The 19,697-nt window shown below is 35.2% G+C and overlaps 3 long non-coding RNA genes across 6 annotated transcripts in view; 2 read left to right on the top strand and 1 right to left on the bottom strand.

Moving 5' to 3' along the window:
- Nucleotides 1–16,280, bottom strand: part of LOC121805146 — a 35,124-nt gene extending 18,844 nt beyond the window's left edge. The window contains exons 1-10 of one of the 4 annotated variants that reach the window (XR_006051271.1): nt 15,976–16,280; nt 15,176–15,355; nt 15,008–15,101; nt 12,832–13,013; nt 12,412–12,680; nt 12,201–12,301; nt 11,418–11,524; nt 9,903–10,424; nt 9,727–9,828; nt 5,882–5,924 (exon numbers count right to left, since the gene is read on the bottom strand). This is a non-coding gene — a long non-coding RNA (uncharacterized LOC121805146). Of the gene's footprint in view, nt 1–5,881; nt 5,925–8,793; nt 8,835–8,912; nt 9,061–9,726; nt 9,829–9,902; nt 10,425–11,417; nt 11,525–12,200; nt 12,302–12,411; nt 12,681–12,831; nt 13,014–15,007; nt 15,102–15,175; nt 15,356–15,975 lie in introns of those variants that run through there. The other 3 variants (XR_006051270.1, XR_006051269.1, XR_006051268.1) reach the window with 3 other exon arrangements.
- Nucleotides 1,782–2,958, top strand: LOC121805148. Its single transcript, XR_006051273.1, has 2 exons — nt 1,782–2,150; nt 2,829–2,958. It is a non-coding gene; the product is annotated as an uncharacterized LOC121805148 (long non-coding RNA).
- On the top strand, nt 6,562–8,352 carry LOC121805147. Its single transcript, XR_006051272.1, has 2 exons — nt 6,562–7,513; nt 8,191–8,352. It is a non-coding gene; the product is annotated as an uncharacterized LOC121805147 (long non-coding RNA).
- Nucleotides 16,281–19,697: the final 3,417 nt, after the last annotated feature.

Raw genomic sequence — 19,697 nt, 5'->3', positions numbered from 1 at the left:
ATTTTTCTAGCCTTGGCTTTTTTTTAGACATGAAAGGCTGCCTTTTTTATTTTTTTTTCTAGCCTTGGCTTTTTTTACTTATGAAAGGCTGCCATTTTATTTTTTTCTAGCCTTGGCTTTTTTTTACTCATGAAAGGCTCCCTTTTTATTCTATTTTCATTTGAAGGGGACAACTTTTCAATTACTTTTTGTATCTCAGTATAAATGAATACCACCTAATGAATGGTCCAGAACCTCCATCTTTTTCTTGCCACCATAATACCCTCCCAAGAATTTGCTAGCACTTTAATTTTAGTGACTAGGGAAAAAAATATAGGCCAACAAATGGATATAATAGGTAAGCTGATATAAGGACTTCAAAATTTTCAACAAAGAAATTAGGCTTTTGTGGCTCAAACTGGCTCACTAGGTGTCACGACCGCATTTTCTAAGGATAGAAAACACGGTGGATCGCAACTAGGGGAGGGTTAAAGAAGCGGGGAAAGAAGTAAGGGGAAAATAAAATCAAGCATTGGTTGCGATACTTGACTAATCAAGTGCTGATACAAAGAAGAAAAGATACTCGATCATGGAAACTCGAGTAATTGTTTGTAAAGAAATTTCAAAATATCAGAGTTTTGCACAAAATAGACTTGAGTCTTTTAAGATGCACAACGGAAACAAATGAACGCGGTTCCATGTATGAAGACATGAACCTCCGAGAGTCAAAATCTGACTGAATTAAATGTCTTTCTCAATAGCACTTCCTCCACCACTTCGCTGCTCAACCTGCACATTTAGAAATATATGCAGGGCTGAGTACAAAAGTACTCAGTAAACACGTTGCCGAAAATTACACATATACATTTGAAAATATTGTCAAGCCATCATCACAGTAACACTCGGGGTGTTGTTGAAAAGACCCGAGCTAACTAAAAATATCACATTGGGTTGCAACCCCTTTTTCCGGTACTTAGCCATATCTGATCACATTGTGCCGTCGAGATGGTGTTCTCGCACGGTCACCATCTCTGCCCATCATGTCAGAGGTATTCTTGTGCCGGGAAGGTGGCCACCTTCCACGGTCACCTGCTCTGCCCAACATGTCAGAGGTAGCTTGTGTACACTAGTATAGAAAAGCTCACCTTGCGAAAGCACCCTTTTAAAAATCACCCTTTTAAAAAAAATCACAATATAATAATACACTAATTAGTCTCAAGGACAAAACTACTTAAATTAAAATTCATGCACCCTCATTAAAGTCTTTTATCTCGTTTCTCGATTTTCACATATTTTCGATTATTCGGCGGCCGCCAAAGACGTCGCTTGAGACTCCGGTCGGCCGCTTACGCCCATAATTCCTCTGTTGGCTCCTCGTATTTCCCTCCACGATGTCGAATTAAAATCCCAAAAATTATAAAAGTGCACAATTAAATTATCGCAACCATTTCCCCTCGAAAATATATTTATTTCGGACTTAGGATAAAATTATTCATCCTTTGAAATATTCCGGGATTATTTAAATAATTCATCACAATTAATTATCGACCCAAAACTTAATTAGAAGCCCCAAAGCTTAATTATTTCCCCACTTTATATCTCTAATTAAAAGTTTAAAGCCCAAAATAAAATAAATCGAGTCCAACAAATCATCCACTTTAATTTAATGAGGCCCAATTCTTTTAAAACCAAAGGCCCAACATCTAATTTGAGCCCATTTCAATAACTAAACTAGTCCATATACTCCCCCTTCCACCACACGTATCTTCTACTCTCTCTTACCTAAATTACTATTCATATTCTTCCCCAAATTTCACAAAATGCACAACCTCTTTCTCTCCTCTCTCTCTCGTCGCCGATCCGCCGCCCTTCCAGCGGCGGCGCCCCCTTCTTTCTCCATTTTCTCTCTCCCTCTCGGTCAGATTTGCCGCACCGCCGCAACCGCTGCGGGCACGACGACGCACCACCACCACCACCGTGCGCAGCACAGTCTCCGCTGTCATCTCCAGATTTTCCCGTCGTTCAGACCAGCCGCCGTCGTCACGAATCCTCCGTCGCGGATCCGCCGTCGTCGGCTACTTCCTCCATCATCTTCTCCTCTCCATTCCTCTCTCTCGGCTCCCCCCTCTCTTCTCTCTCGGATCTGCCGCCATTACGCCGACTTCCGAGAGGTAAAGAAATGATATTCATTTTACATCTTCTAAAGTTACATCCTTTATTTATAAATTTGTGTTTTTGGCCATCATAGATTTGGAAAGTAGACTTTGGCGATGAGGCAGCTTTTCTTTTTTTTGTCTAAGATAAGCCTCGGTGTTGTTTGCTAGAAATAAATTCCTATATTCTTTAATGTAGTTGTTAGTTGCTAGGATTTGCTATTTCAATGTTCTTTGCTAGGAGTTGTAAAATGCTAGTTCTTGACAGGGGCTAAAATCTTAATATATGTACATGTGGAAAGCAGAAGAAAAAAAAAATAGTTATGTTGTTGTAACTTGCCTTTTTTTCTTTTTTGTGTGTTAGGAAAATTCTTTACTGTCAACTTCCCACTGCTACGTCCTCTCTCTTTCTGCTTTGTTGGAAGTAATTAGGAGGAGTATGTTGTTTGTTGGTGGGGTAGTGAAAGTAATTGTTGGTTGGAAAATATATATATTTAGGAATATAACAAGTGGCGTGACAAGACTACCTAAATATTCTTCTGCCAGAGAAAATGAAGATTATTCTGACATCTCACTTAATGCACATTAATTGCTGCTGCCGAAAAAAAATCTGATCAAGTCTATCTACTCCTTTATAAATTTCTTTATATTTAATCCCTTCTTTTTTTTGTATATTTATTGTTTAATTTAGTGCAGGAGGAAACTCGGTTCAAGCTCGTGGTGTCCGCGTTAAAGTACCCGCTTTCTTAAAACATACATTGTATAAATTAAACTTTGTTGGATGTATCGGACATTAAAATTCTGATTATGGGACTTTATTTATTTATTTAAATTTATTATATTCATATAGATATAACATATTTATGTGTTCTATTTACTTGCCTAACGTCAAAACAAACAACGAAAATCAATCGTAACTCGGATGTAATCGCACAAAAGTTACTTATTTAGATAATCGAGCTATTAATATTGATTATAATAATATCGGCTTAGCGGGTCGTTACATTCTACCCCTCTTAAAAGAAATTTCGTCCCGAAATTTAGGATGTATTTAGACAAAAAACTTGGGATATTTCTCTTTCATTTTCTCTTCTAGCTCCCATGTTGCTTCTTCTTGTCCGTGGTTTTTCCACAAAACCTTCACTGTAGTAATCGACTTATTCTGAAGCTGCTGCACCTTTCGATCTAGTATTTCTACCGGCTTTTCTTCGTAACTCAGGTCAGGCTTTAGATCGATTTCTTCGTGGCAAATCACATGTTTTGGGTCGAACACGTACCTTCGAAGTTGGGAGACGTGGAATACGTTGTGTGCGTTCCCAATGTTGGATGGTAATGCCAAGCGATATGCTACTGGGCCCACTTCCTCTAGAATTTCATAGGGTCCAATGAATTGTGGTTTCAGCTTTCCCTTGAGTCCAAATCTGGTTATTCCTTTGAAAGGGGATACTTTCAAGAAGACCTTCTCCCCGATGTTAAATTTCAATCCCGTTCGACGCTCATCGGCGTATGATTTTTTTTTTGGCCGGTCTTTCGCTTCCTTGAGGGTCTCACGCGAGGAAAATTTAGATGTGGTCTAACAGTTTTAACTTTGATAGGAACTGAATTTGGAATTCCAAGAGAAATATTCGAATTGTTCTTGCTTTGTGTAGGCTCCAAGGTAGTCATGAAAACAAAATAATTATAATTATTTCAATTACGTGAGCGTTTGGTTTACCACAACTCTTACCAGTAGCTTGCAACAAAGGTTTTCATGAAGTGCAAAGACTAGGCTCAATTGGGCTCATTATGCTCACTTCCAAAAAAGAAAAGATACAACTTCAAAGGGCTTGAGCTATACCCATAGACCTTGGAAATTTTATTATGGGAAGAGCTTACCAGAGGGAATAAATTGCAAGAGTGAGGGTATGATGAATAGAATGTAGATGTCAATAATAGGTTGCCAATAATATAATCAAAATGAACAGTGAAGTAGAAAAGTTTCAAGTATCCCCCAGATGATAACAGGAAGACTTGAGATGATTGGTTACAAATGGATTTGAAAAGAATAGGAAAAACAAACAATTGCAATTTGCTCGACAACACTGTGATAGAAGATCATATCAATGAAATTTTAAGAGTTTATAAGCAGTTCAGGGAACTAACTAATAAAGAGGGCAACAAGAGGAAACTAGCCAAGGGAGAAGCAATGTGTCAGCTTTAACATAGAGCTTGCAGAAAAGCTCAAATCAAGAAACAACAGTCATATTCGAATTCAGAAGATGAGAGTACGCATGTAAAACAAAGAGCTTATCAATAAGTATGTCTGAGAATACAAAGGGTCAAATTAAAAGGTTTAAGGTCTCACCAGATGGCTGCTCGAATATAGTAAGACTGAAGATGACTGTGCTCAAGTGGATTTGAGAAAGAAGAATAACAAGGAACTACCACTTTGGGTCAACAACGTCGTGATACTATATCACGTTAATAAATTTACAAAGTTTATAGCCAAATCACCGAAATTAACTAGTAGGGAAGACAATTAGAGCAAACTAGTTTAGGGAGAGAGCAAATTGATTTAGACTAGACTTGGAGTTGCTGAGGAGCTCAAAGCAAGATGGAATAATTATAGTGGAATTAAGAAAAGGGAACTACTCATAAAAACTAAAGAGCTTGTCAAGAAGCATTTTTGAAAACACAAAGGTCCACTAATGATCTTTGAGGGATACGTCATTGAAAAGACCATTGTTTAGGAAAACATGTTCATTCTGAAGGCTAAAAATACAACAGCTCTTAGTATAGGAGCTTGGTGGTAGGAAATCAGTGAGTCAAAATATTGCTTTTATCGAAGTTTCTTTCTTATCGCGCCATTTTCTTTTCGTCGCTCGGGAAAGCGAGAAATGTTCATACTGTACTTCTAAGTTCGAGTTCATATTGTGTTCTAGAAGGAACGCATAACTAAGTATTCTAAGTTCTTGGAAAATTTGATTTCCCCATACTAGCAACATGATTCGATGACTAACTCAAAAAGAGATGTCATTTCACCAATTGGTACCAGACTCGTATACTTTATACTTTCATATTTCAGTACCTTTTTCCATTTAGGAAAGTTACTTATTTTATTCATGCATTCACAGTCTTTAGCCAAGAAAAGACATACTAACTCTTTTTTTTAAGCACGCTACCAAATCAAGAAACATCAACTCCTTCTTTAAACTCAGTATTTTCATCTTTTCACTCAAATCAACTGCATGAGTTATTTCTCCATTTCAAACTTTCAAACATCTTGACTTTCTTTTGAAAAATAACAAGTTACCTTTTTCCTCATTGAGCGCGATTGGTGGGAGTGCTAAGAGCATTTTCATCGATTAGACAGCCTAGTGGAACAAGGCTAGACCAAAGATTTTCAAAGGAGACTCTCGGGTTCAGAGTGAGAAAGAATGCTCTGATACCATTCTGTCACGACCGCATTTTCTAAGGATAGAAAACACGGTGGATCGCGACTAGGGGAGGGTTAAAGAAGCGGGGAAAGAAATAAGGGGAAAATAAAATCAAGCATTGGTTGCGATACATGACTAATCAAGTGCTGATACAAAGAAGAAAAGATACTCGATCATTGAAACTCGAGTAATTGTTTGTAAAGAAATTTCAAAATATCAGAGTTTTGCACAAAATACACTTGAGTCTTTTAAGATGCACAACGAAAACAAATGAACGCGGTTCCATGTATGAAGACATGAACCTCCGAGAGTCAAAATCTGACTGAATTAAATGTCTTGTCTCAATAGCACTTCCTCCACCACTTTGCTGCTCAACCTGCACATTTAGAAATATATGCAGGGCTGAGTACAAAAGTACTCAGTAAACACGTTGCCGAAAATTACACATATACATTTGAAAATATTGTCAAGCCATCATCACAGTAACACTCGGGGTGTTGTTGAAAAGACCCGAGCTTACTAAAAATATCACATTGGGTTGCAACCCCTTTTTCCGGTACTTAGCCATATCTGATCACATTGTGCCGTCGAGATGGTGTTCTCGCACGGTCACCATCTCTGCCCATCATGTCAGAGGTATTCTTGTGCCGGGAAGGTGGCCACCTTCCACGGTCACCTGCTCTGCCCAACATGTCAGAGGTAGCTTGTGTACACTAGTCCGAGCGGAGACACCACCCTCACTGGGACCCGAATTCGACTTATATCATCATTCATAATTCCTTTGGCCGTAGCCAAACAAATAGGCATCATACAAAAATATTTATGGCAAGACAACATCTTTAAGAATCACGAACATGCGTTCGTGTTTTCATAAAATACGATTTGTATTTTTAGTATAGAAAAGCTCACCTTGATCGTTTAGATTCCTTAACTTGAATCTTTCGTTCCGACTTTACTTGCGAAAGCACCCTTTTAAAAAAAAATCACAATATAATAATACACTAATTAGACTCAAGGACAAAACTACTTAAATTAGAATGCATGCACCCTCATTAAAGTCTTTTATCTCGTTTCTCGATTTTCACATATTTTTGATTATTCGGCGGCCGCCAAAGACGTCGCTTGAGACTCCGGTCGGCCGCTTACGCCCATAATTCCTCCGTTGGCTTCTCGTAAATCCCTCCATGATGTCGAATTAAAATCCCAAAAATTATAAAAGTGCACAATTAAATTATCGCAACCATTTCCCCTCGAAAATATATTTATTTCGGACTTAGGATAAAATTATTCATCCTTTGAAATATTCCGGGATTATTTAAATAATTCATCACAATTAATTATCGACCCAAAACTTAATAAGAAGCCCCAAAGCTTAATTATTTCCCCACTTTATATCTCTAATTAAAAGTTTAAAGCCCAAAATAAAATAAATGGAGTCCAACAAATCATCCACTTTAATTTAATGAGGCAATTCTTTTAAAACCAAAGGCCCAACATCTAATTTGAGCCCATTTCAATAACTAAACTAGTCCATTTACTCCCCCTTCCACCACACGTATCATCTACTCTCTCTCACCTAAATTACTATTCATATTCTTCCCCAAATTTCACAAAATGCACAACCTATTTCTCTCCTCTCTCTCGCGTCGCCGATCCGCCGCCCTTCCAGCGGCGGCGCCCCCTTCTTTCTCCATTTTCTCTCTCCCTCTCGGTCAGATTTGCCGCACCGCCGCAACCGCTGCGGGCACGACGACGCACCACCACCACCACCGTGCGCAGCACAGTCTCCGCTGTCATCTCCAGATTTTCCCGTCGTTCAGACCAGCCGCCGTCGTCACGAATCCTCCGTCGCGGATCCGCCGTCGTCGGCTACTTCCTCCATCATCTTCTCCTCTCCATTCCTCTCTCTCGGCTCCCCCCTCTCTTCTCTCTCGGATCTGCCGCCATTACGCCGACTTCCGAGAGGTAAAGAAATGATATTCATTTTACATCTTCTAAAGTTACATCCTTTATTTATAAATTTGTGTTTTTGGCCATCATAGATTTGGAAAGTAGACTTTGGCGATGAGGCAGCTTTTTTTTTTTTTTGTTTAAGATAAGCCTCTGTGTTGTTTGCTAGAAATAAATTCCTATATTCTTTAATGTAGTTGTTAGTTGCTAGGATTTGCTATTTCAATGTTCTTTGCTAGGAGTTGTAAAATGCTAGTTCTTGACAGGGGCTAAAATCTTAATATATGTACATGTGGAAAGCAGAAGAAAAAAAAAATAGTTATGTTGTTGTAACTTGCCTTTTTTTCTTTTTTGTGTGTTAGGAAAATTCTTTACTGCCAACTTCCCACTGCTACGTCCTCTCTCTTTCTGCTTTGTTGGAAGTAATTAGGAGGAGTATGTTGTTTGTTGGTGGAGTAGTGAAAGTAATTGTTGGTTGGAAAATATATATATTTAGGAATATAACAAGTGGCGTGACTAGACCACCCAAATTTTATTCTGCCAGAGAAAATGAAGATTATTCTGACATCTCACTTAATGCACATTAATTGCTGCTGCCGAAAAAAAATCTGATCAAGTCTATCTACTCCTTTATAAATTTCTTTATATTTAATCCCTTCTTTTTTTTATATTTATTGTTTAATTTAGTGCAGGAGGAAACTCGGTTCAAGCTCGTGGTGTCCGCGTTAAAGTACCCGCTTTCTTAAAACATACATTGTATAAATTAAACTTTGTTGGATGTATCGGACATTAAAATTCTGATTATGGGACTTTATTTATTTATTTAAATTTATTATATTCATATAGATATTACATATTTATGTGTTCTGTTTACTTGTCTAACGTCAAAACAAACAACAACTAAAATCAATCGTAACTCGGATGTAATCGCACAAAAGTTACTTATTTAGATAATCGAGCTATTAATAATGATTATAATAACATCGGCTTAGCGGGTCATTACACTAGGGGTTTATGCAGGGTCAGGCATGTGATAATTTGGATATGAGGCCTTTATTCCTATTGCCTAAATCATTTTTATGCACCAATATCAACAAGATTGCAACTCATAAAGCTCTCAATCAGTCGATCGGCCCTATGGCTTTTTCAATTAATTTTGCAAAACCGGAATAGTTCTCGCTCCTTAGCTCAAGAAATCGGGCAACAAAGAACACTGTTATCACTTATTTGAAGCACGGGAAACCTAGGACTCCAGAAATTAGTAAGCAAGATCAACCCTTGAGAAAAACGAAATCTACACTAATAACCCCTTTAAAAGTTAGCACCTCCTCAACTCCTAAACAACAAACACAAAACAAACAAAATCAATATATAAATCAGCTAATAAATAAAAATAAAGAAATGAAGCACAACATAAGTAACAAATACTTAAAGTGCGTATTCAAAAGTATCCACCTAAATACAACCTAATATGTTGGACATCAAGTTCTAGATAAAGAATCCGATAGAATTTGTAACATTTTTGGCTCCTGCTATTCATACTTGTGCTTCATTATCTAACGCTGGCACACGTATGTAGAAATATATAAAATGAGGTTTTATCATCAAAACAACTCATTCTAATATCAAGGAAAAACATATAAATCTTAACAAAATAATAAATACATTATGCACATTACTTTTACATAAAATGTAGGATTGACATCATTCCCACATCTAAACCGAGGCCAGCATATGAAATATCCGGTGCATCATTGGAGAATTAATGCGTACTTAGAGCAAATCAAGAACAATATGCTTAAGCTCAGTCCTTTGCAAACAGTTATATAAGTAGTAATTCGCCTACATAGGAATCTAATGTCCATGAATGATGTAAACTAATGCAGCTTTAGACAAGTAATTAGCTTATTACCTAACACTCATACCATGCTGAACGTGGATTCTTCAACTGAAATCTAGGTAAAATGCATGATCATATCAAGAGTTGGAAAATTCAACATTCTAAAAGTTTTATGCTCAATCCACCATGTCATTTTAGTAAAAGGAATACCACATAATAAGTTGACATAAACATATTGGATGATATCAACTAAGATAATACTAAAATAAACTTATAGCTATAGTTTGTAATTTTTTACTCCCTCCTTCCAACCATAAGCGAGGCACTTTTTTGAGCACGAGGTTTAAGAAATTGATATTTAAAGAGTTAAGGTGCATAGTATATATACCTTCTCTGAGATAGTATGGTACATAAATGGCTCAGAGACATTAGTCCAAAGATGTTAGGAAGACAGAGTTGCATTAGTAGGATGTGCAGCATTTCCAGTTTCCTGCATTAATAAAGTGCACAGGTAAAAAATTGCACAAGCAAACAATGGTTGATATGCAAACAGAATGTACTCACTTTTCCATAACTGTAAGGTTCCATTAGTAGCTGGCCAAAGAAGGAGAGAATGAAAGAATGATGTCGTTTTCAGGAGTTTGTGGACCATCGCCAATTGATGCAAACCAATTAGTTTCGTTGATGCAAACAAGCCTTTATCGCCTCACTTCTTTTATTTTAATGGTTATTATGGAAATCAAGACATTGATGCAAAGGATATTATCATTAGTTACCAGCTGAAATGACTGCTCTAGAAGATCACTTGCTACGGCCAAGCCCTGAAGTGACCTTCTGAGCTCGCTTGATACTAAACCAAGTAAAGGTTCCTAAATGTGATGTAAGGGCCTCTTCAATCAACACACAAGGTATATAAAGTGATGTTTTGACAAATTCACAAGATCATTAATAATTAACATAAGAAAGTAATAGAGCAAAGGTTATCTATACCTTAAATGTTACATTAGCAAGACTTCCTGCCAAGCTTGCTACCATCAAATGTGCTGCATTTAGTATAAGTTTCTCATCAGGCTCCATGGCATAGTCCTGCCATTTAAAAACACATAACTGTGTTAGTATTTTCGCATTGTTATATACACTACTGAAACGACCCTTCAGAATCAACGAATCAGAAAGAGTAATCAAATTATTTACTGCAGGAAAATTGTTTCTAAAACTTCTCCAATATGTATGTCCAATCATTGATTTGATTTTCCTACATGAGCTTATATGATTTCTGGAGTCAGCCAGCCATAGAATTAGTAACAAGCTGTCATCGCAGCAATATTAAAATCTTGAGAAAGATCAGAGGAAGTGGAGAGTTAATGTAATAAATAGAGATAGTCTTTAGTTTTCTTGAAAGTGCTTGCATATGACATCTCTGCTATGATAGCATTATCCATTAGTTACCATTTCATAAAAAGGAATTGACTTCAAAATTCTGAACTAGCTACTTGATGCTTAAATCAATCCAACACCATACATAAGAAAAAGAAATCATAACCTAAGAGGCACGACATGTCACAGTAATTTCATGCCCAGATTCACAGTACATGAAATTTTGGCTATACATCATGACAAATCCAACAACAAAACCAGACTATGGATTCAATAATTTCATGCCCACCAGAAATAAACATTGAACTATTTTGAACATAAAAAATAGTTTCGGTATATTAATTTAGAACAATCAGTATATAAGATCCAACCAAAAAGAACAGCTTCCTTTCAGGGTACTTGGAAAAAAAAATTGTATTCCTCAAAAGTTAACAAACGTATAGTCGTATATAGACTGTTCCCTATTTAAAAAATGACCACATCCCTTAGAGAATACACATTTTACTAATGAAATGCTAAAATGCTAGAAGCAATCTCCATCATAGCTAGCATCAGTATTTGGCCATAAAATTCAACACATACAACTTTGAAATACTGATCTCTTACAAGCAAGAATATTCCAGTGACGTGTTCATTTAAAATAGTGGGGCAAGCTTCCAACAAGGTATTCAAAAGTGATGAAAATGTGTGTCGCCATATTACCTTTAAAATAGAGGGACAAGCTTCCAAAAAGATATTCAAAAGTGAACCCAAAGGTTGAATGTGACTAGGAGAGAGGTCCTGAACATCCGCAGAAACTTGATCTATTCCTGGAGGTATGCACATAAACAGGAGCGTGAAATTACAATTATAAAGACCACAAGACGGCACTGGCAGATGCAAATTCTAAAATTAGTCTTGGCAAATAATATCTCACAGAATGATTTCTTTACACAACAACAGAAATTAACTTGCTTTTATTTGTGTCCTTGGGATCTTAATAGGGAGGGATTTTTAAAAAAATAAACACTAACTTCATAGAAAGCATCTTCACTTGACACTAATTGAGTGTTCATCCTGCTTCCAAGGCCCATGATTTCTTTTTTAGATGCAAGTACAACAAACCGAATGCCAAAAGTAAAAAGAAACATATCTAGGAAGTACTTGGGAAAGAGCATGTGAAAACAATTTTTAACAGATATGTTAAGATGCCAAGATTGACAATCAATGGGGTTTATATATCAAAGAAAAGAAATACTAATATAGCACATTTATGTACACGACATATGACACAAAAAAAAGATAATATGTATATATTAATTATATAGATGCAAGGTAGCAAGAAGTGGACTAGAAAAAATAGGAAATCACCAGGCACAGTATAATACCCAAAAATATATGTGATAGATTTATAAAGCTGCAAAAGGAAGCAAAAATTGAATCAAATAAGTAGAAAAATATATTCGCAACAACCAAGAAGAAGAAAATTAAGCAAAGCAGACTCACCCTTTTCCCCCCGGCTTCTTATAAGTTAAGAACTAAGTCTCCCCCTGCCGCCACACGACTTGCCCCCACCAGGCCGCCGCCCCCAGATCTTGCTCGTCCACCTGCGCGGCGCGTTTATAACACCACTAATATAAACAAGCTTAAAGGTAAAAATTGGTATCCATAACAAATTCTAGTCTATTTATGCACTAGGCAGTTTCACTGAAAGCACCTGAAGAAGTGATCTCCATGTAGTTGGGCCTTGGCTTTCAGATTGACTAAGAAATTCTAGTCTATTTTTGCACGAGGAACTATCACAGAAAGCACCTTAGTTGCACAAGAGATAGCATTTGCAAGAATGAATCTAAATGCTTAGAGAGGCGCCTTCCGCCTTCAGACCAACTAAGAGTAACACGAGCATATGTTGAATTATCTCAATCGCCTCAAATGCAATAGGATTGGCACACAGCTCTTTAATCTGACTCAAACAAAAATTCTTTCCTGAATACAGAAAAGAAAAGGGTTACAGGTTTAGTGGAAATATAGAAAGAATCCAAGGAAATAAAAATAATAAATTGTTGTGTGTATTCCACTTCCTACAACTAAACAAAAATTATATCTAAATGTATGTATAAGGAAGAGAATAGCTAACCACACATCCTGGTATCGTGATCTTCAGATTTAGACAAAGCAAGACCGATTTAGACAAAGCATCAGAAAGATTTTGCAGTAGTTCTTCATTGATGGCTTTAGTATGAACTGAGAGACACTTAATATCAAAGTGTCCAAAATTAGCTTGGAGCAGTATTACGCTACCCTCCATTCCATTGTATACTGTCCGAGGAACAAGTTAGAAAATTACCCACTCACATCAAACACCCCCAAAACTTAAGTCTTGATAGCCCTCGAGCAAGTTACACAATAAATCACACTCACAAGATATTAGATAATCCTCTGCTTCAAGTCAGTAGGGAAATAGGCCGACCCCGAATTCACTCGCGGGTAAAACTTTAGAACAAGAATTGTACACGAACTAATTCCCTAAGAACTAGACATCCCATGCTTCAATCTAAGTTCGAGTTGTGTCTTGGGAGTCTCAAACCATCATCACTAACTCATAAAGAGAAGTTCTTCCGGCTATTCTTTATTTTAAGCAAATAAGATCTTTCTCCCAAAATCAAGCAAAATTCATCGCACAAAAGTCGATATGATGCACAAATCAAAAGGTCTTATTCATTGGGATGTAATGGGGCTTTTGGTAAAGGTGGGATAATATTTGGTTAAGTAGCTTACCACCGTTCTTAAAATACTAGCACATCCATCACAACACCTTTCACATCTCACTCACTGCGTACAAATTTCTTACAGCTCAACACCCCAAACATGAGATTTTTCAACCATCTGTCAACTTATTCTTTTGAGCATTCTTTTATCATTTCTATTTTTCGCTCAATATTTTTTTTCGAGCCTTGGCTTTTTTTACTCAAGAAAGGCTGCCTTTTTATTTTATTTTATTTTTCTAGCCTTGGCTTTTTTTTAGACATGAAAGGCTGCCTTTTTTATTTTTTTTTTCTAGCCTTGGCTTTTTTTACTTATGAAAGGCTGCCATTTTATTTTTTTCTAGCCTTGGCTTTTTTTTACTCATGAAAGGCTCCCTTTTTATTCTATTTTCATTTGAAGGGGACAACTATTCACTTACTTTTTGTATCTCAGTATGAATACCACCTAATGAATGGTCCAGAACCTCCATCTTTTTCTTGCCACCATAATACCCTCCCAAGAATGTGCTAGCACTTTAATTTTAGTGACTAGGGAAAAAAATATAGGCCAACAAATGGATATAATAGGTAAGCTGATATAAGGACTTCAAAATTTTCAACAAAGAAATTAGGCTTTTGTGGCTCAAACTGGCTCACTAGGGGTTTATGCAGGGTCAGGCATGTGATAATTTGGATATTTGGCCTTTATTCCTATTGCCTAAATCATTTTTATGCACCAATATCAACAAGATTGCAACTCATAAAGCTCTCAATCAGTCGATCGGCCCTATGGCATTTTCAATTAATTTTGCAAAACCGGAATAGTTCTCGCTCCTTAGCTCAAGAAATCGGGCAACAAAGAACACTGTTATCACTTATTTGAAGCACGGGAAACCTAGGACTCCAGAAATTAGTAAGCAACAACTAAGTTTGCAGATCAACCCTTGAGAAAAACGAAGTCTACTCTAATAACCCCTTTAAAAGTTAGCACCTCCTCAACTCCTAAACAACAAACACAAAACAAACAAAATCAATATATAAATCAGCTAATAAATAAAAATAAAGAAATGAAGCACAACATAAGTAACAAATACTTAAAGTGCGTATTCAAAAGTATCCACCTAAATACAACCTAATATGTTGGACATCAAGTTTTAGATAAAGAATCCGATAGAATTTGTAAATTTTCGGCTGCTGCTAATGTCCATGAATGATGTAAACTAATGCAGCTTTAGACAAGTTAGCTTATTACCTAACACTCATACCATGCTGAACGTGGATTCTTCAATTGAAATCTAGGTAAAATGCATGATCATACCAAGAGTTGGAAAAGTCAACATTCTAAAAGTTTTTTGCTCAATCCACCATGTCATTTTAGAAAAAGGAATACCACATAATAAGTTGACATAAACATATTGGATGATATCAACTAAGATAATACTAAAAAATAAACTTATAGCTATAGTTTGTAATTTTTTACTCCCACCTTCCAACCATAAGCGAGGCACTTTTTTGGGCACGAGGTTTAAGAAATTGATATTTAAAGAGTTAAGTGCATAGTATATATACCTTCTCTGAGATAGTATCGTACATAAATGGCTCAGAGACATTAGTCCCAGGAAGACAGAGTTGCATTAGTAGGATGTGCAGCATTTCCAGTTTCCTGCATTAATAAAGTGCACAGGTAAAAAATTGCACAAGCAAACAATGGTTGATATGCAAACAGAATGTACTCACTTTTCCATAACTGTAAGGTTCCATTAGTAGCTGGCCAAAGAAGGAGAGAATGAAAGAATGATGTCGTTTTCAGGAGTTTGTGGACCATCGCCAATTGAAATGTGAGATGAAGGAACTGAAAACGATCACCATAATTTTACCAATTTGATTCCTTTTTGTTTTTGTTGCTCGCAGGGTTTACTGATAGGAAAACAAAACTAATAATTAATAAATGATAAAAAAAATCAAAAGAAACCATAAACTAAACAAACCTAGAAGGACTCTGGGTTTGTAGATAGAAACATGATAGGAGAGATACAATACGGAGTAATTAGCCAAATCTACATGTTCTAAAACACTTTCGTCAAAACATTCCAGAATTTGAAAAGATTAGCCTAAACATCTATAGATGCAGGAAGATGGTGAAAAAATTCAGATTTCACCAACGAGAAGCACAACCCATTTTCTAAATTCTAATCGAACAGATCAGCCTAAACATCTATAGATGCAGGAAGATGGTGAAAAAATTCAGATTTCACCAACGAGAAGCACAACCCATTTTCTAAATTCTAATCGAACAGATCACACTCTAAGGGCTGAGAAAGAAACTAAGGCAAATTTAGCCACTAGCCAGACTCATCAAGATAAACTTCCAGTTTCATCTCTCTAACTATTTCTAGGCAGAAATTAGCTATAAAAAGCTTAGAGTTTCGCCAGATTTAGTCAAAATTCAAATTGGGGAAAAACTTAATTATGAACCCTAGCTTTAAATTCAAGAAGAAGATATACAAGTAAGAGATGTAAGAGACTTGCTTACGTACAGGAGTAATGAGTCTGGCCTAGAGCAGTCAGAAAAACGGCGGTGACACGCCGGAATCTGCCGGGCAGCAGCGACTCAGAGAGGGAAGGAAACCGGAGTGTGTGTGTTGAGCAGCAAAAGAGAGGCTGAGACAAGGAGCGAGGGACGAAGATGAATGTGCTGCGTCGGTCGCCGGAAGGAGATGACTACGTCGCTGTGTGTGTGTCAAACGGAACCATCTGCCGATTTACAAGGTGGAAAGGGAAGGAAGAGAGAGAGTGCATAAGAGAGAGAAAAGTGAGGGTGAATTGTATTCAAACGGTCACCTTGTAGAACTAGAACAAAAGTATAATCATTTTAAACACTTGCTAAACAGTCATTTAATATTGAAAATTTATTACTACTACAAAATTGTTAAATTTGTATAACTTAATAGTACTACAATGAATCATTTTTTGTTTGGGTAGTGATAAATTAACAATAAAAATTTCTTCAAATTTGTTGAATTACTCTATGGAGAATTTCTTCAAAATAAAAGCATTGTGATAAATTAACAATAACAATTTCTTCAAATTTGTATTACTCTATGGAGAATTTCTTCAAAATAAAAGCATTTGAATTGAATTACAAATGGAGAATTTTATTTAGAGTAAAGGCCCAAATTGGTCCTGAATATATGTCCATTTTACGAATTTGGTCTTAGAGTTTATCTTTTGAATTTTTACATCCTGAACTCGGATCACAATCGGTCTTACACTAACTGTTCCGTCTATATTTAACGGTCAACGGTATTAAACCCGATTTTGACCAAATTAAGTTGTTAAGTATGATTACGTACTCCCTAATTACTTTGGTCAAATCCGCTTCCAAATTTCGTGTGCTCATGCTCAAGCTCAAGAAATCGAAATCCGCCAATGGCGAGAATCTAGAGACGGCTGAAGATTTCGGCGGTGCAAGGATGCTTGAGAGGGAAAATCAAGGGAAATCGAGGGGGAAATTTTTCGTGAAGCTGAAGCTCGAAGAAGCGCCGCTCTTCAATTTGTTCACCAGAGACAGCAGCTCCAAAGAGAAACCGCTGATTCATGATTCGGAGACGAATCTAGCTTCGGATGAGCGAAAAATGTCCAAGGAAGTCATGACTAAGTATCTGAAAATGGTGAAACCATTCAACATTCGCATTTCGAAGCGCTACATGAAGAAGCAGAAACTCCCCGGTGGCGGAGGTGGCTCCAATGCCTCCCTCTGACCGTCGCGATGACTCGGTGCTGCAGGTGCAGGACGGAACCCAAGGCGCGATTCTGCACTACAAGAAATCATTCAATACCTCTAGAGGTATTTTTCTTCAAAATTGAATTTAATTTAAGTTTTCATTAATGATTAGAGATTGATAAATAAAATTAAATTATGCAGAGATTGATTCATCTTCAATATTAAGCCGTTCAGTTAGTGATCTATCTGCAACGTCGTCGACTTTAAGCCGTTCAATTAGTGATAAGTAATTTAGAATTTAATATTTCTATTTCAACTTAATAAAGAATCATATTTAACAACTTAATTTCGTCAAAATCGGGTTTAATATCGTTGACTATTAAATATAGACGGAATAGTTAGTGTAGAACCGATTGTGATCCGAGTTGAAATGTTCAGGATGCAAAAGTTCAAAAGATAAAGTCTAGAACCAAAATCATAAAATGTGCATATGTTCATGATCATTTTTGGTCTTTTCTCTTTTATTTAATATTCACACACTAATATAAAAGTTTATTTATCATTTGAGTTTGCTAAAAACTGATAAATACGTACTAATTTTAATTCACTATCTAATAATTATTGACAACAAATTATTTTATTTTGAAATATCTTTACCATTTAGAATTCCAAAAACAACTATGTAAATTATATTCAATTTCTTAATATTATCACTCAATGAAATCATAATAATCATTCGCATCCGGTTATATTGTTACTAAATAATCTTCAAAATTATAAGTTATAAAACAAATACATGTATATATACTTAATTTTTTCGTATTATCATCCAACGAAATAATAATAGTCGTACTCATCCAATTTATAATTCATAAAATTCTTAGTTATAAAAACGATTACATTTATATATACTTAATTTTTGTGTTTTTATTCAATGAAATAATCATAGTCATTCGCATCTAATTATTTTATTATAAAATAATCTATAAAAATTCTGAGTTATAAAAACAACTACATGTATATATACTTCATTTATTAGTGTTATCATCTAACGAAATAATCTTTGTCATTCGCATCTAATTATTTTAATAGTATTAGTAAAATATAAGTTATGTAAACGTATATATTTAACTTCTTAGTGTTATCATTCAATGTAACAATTACAGTCATTCACATTCAACTATTTTATTATTAAATAATCTTTAAAATTATTCGTTATAAAAATGACTACATGTTTATATATACTTAATTTCTTATTTTTATCATCCAACGAAATAATATTAGTCATTCACATCCAATTATTTTTTGTTAAATAATTCTTAAACTTTAAAGTTATAAAAATAATTACTTGTATATATACTTAATTTCTTAGTGTTATCATCTGACGAAATTAATGATTCGCATCCAATTATTCTATTAAATAATCTATAAAATTCTAAGTTATAAAAGGATTACGTGGATATACACTTAACTTGTTAGTGTCGTCATTCAAGGAAATGATCATAGTTTTTCACATTTCATCCAATTATTTTGTTTAAATTATCATTGAAATTTTTAGTTGTATAGACGACTGGATGTATATAATTAATTTTCTAATATGATCATTCAGTAAAATAATATTCACCTTCTTTTTAGTCTTTACTATTTTATTATTTATTTATTTTATTTAAAATTGACATATAGTAATGTAATAGCCAAAGCTACGTTGGAGCTTAGTCCTTTTAAACTTTTACTTTTTTTTCTTAAATTTGTACTATATGACATTAATTTAAAATTGTAAAGTATTTCTTTTTGTTTTCATCATTTTACTGTTATGCACAAAAAATTACTATAAATATAAAAGTTTTAAGATACGTAATCTTATAATTTTGAATTCAACGATAATTTAGTGCTAAATATTAGTAGTAGTATATTTGTTTGTTAAAACATATGCATAAGCAACAATCTTGGCTACCATTAAATTATCTTAGTTTATAAAATTTCCAAATATAAATGACACCTTTTTTATAGTATTCGTCTTCCACATTTTCATATTTTCCATATTTTATAAAAAGGGTAAGTTGGTAAGAAAATAATATTTAATAAGAAAATCGGTTTAAATTAAAACCGATTTAAAATATAAGCTCAAATTGTATATACAATAGTTGTTAATTTATCTTTACTCTTTTAATTTTGATATTTTAAAAGAGAGAGAGAAAGGTGATGATGAAAGTAATAGGAGAGAGTGAAATACTTTCTTAGCTAGCTGTATAATCACGGTCGTAATGGGTAGTGACTTGTAGAACTATAGACCAAAATATAATCATTAGATCAGATTTTAGATGGGTTAGATTAGAAATGAGACATCAAATTTCCGTAGTTCATTCCTAACTCGAATTACTTAGTCAATGTAGTTAATTATGGTATGAACGAAGTTAGGTTACATAGTAAATGGGATTTCATTCCCATTTTCACCATTTTTGTTTTTCGCTCTATTTCTCTTTCACTCTCAATCTAATTCTGCGATTTCTTCTTAGCGAAAGAAACCTAGGGATA

Source organism: Salvia splendens, chromosome 5, assembly GCF_004379255.2.
Source record: "Salvia splendens isolate huo1 chromosome 5, SspV2, whole genome shotgun sequence".
Classification (NCBI taxonomy): domain Eukaryota; kingdom Viridiplantae; phylum Streptophyta; class Magnoliopsida; order Lamiales; family Lamiaceae; genus Salvia; species Salvia splendens.
The sequence above is the reverse complement of the archived record's forward strand: the minus strand, read 5'-3'. Positions and strand labels throughout refer to the sequence as shown.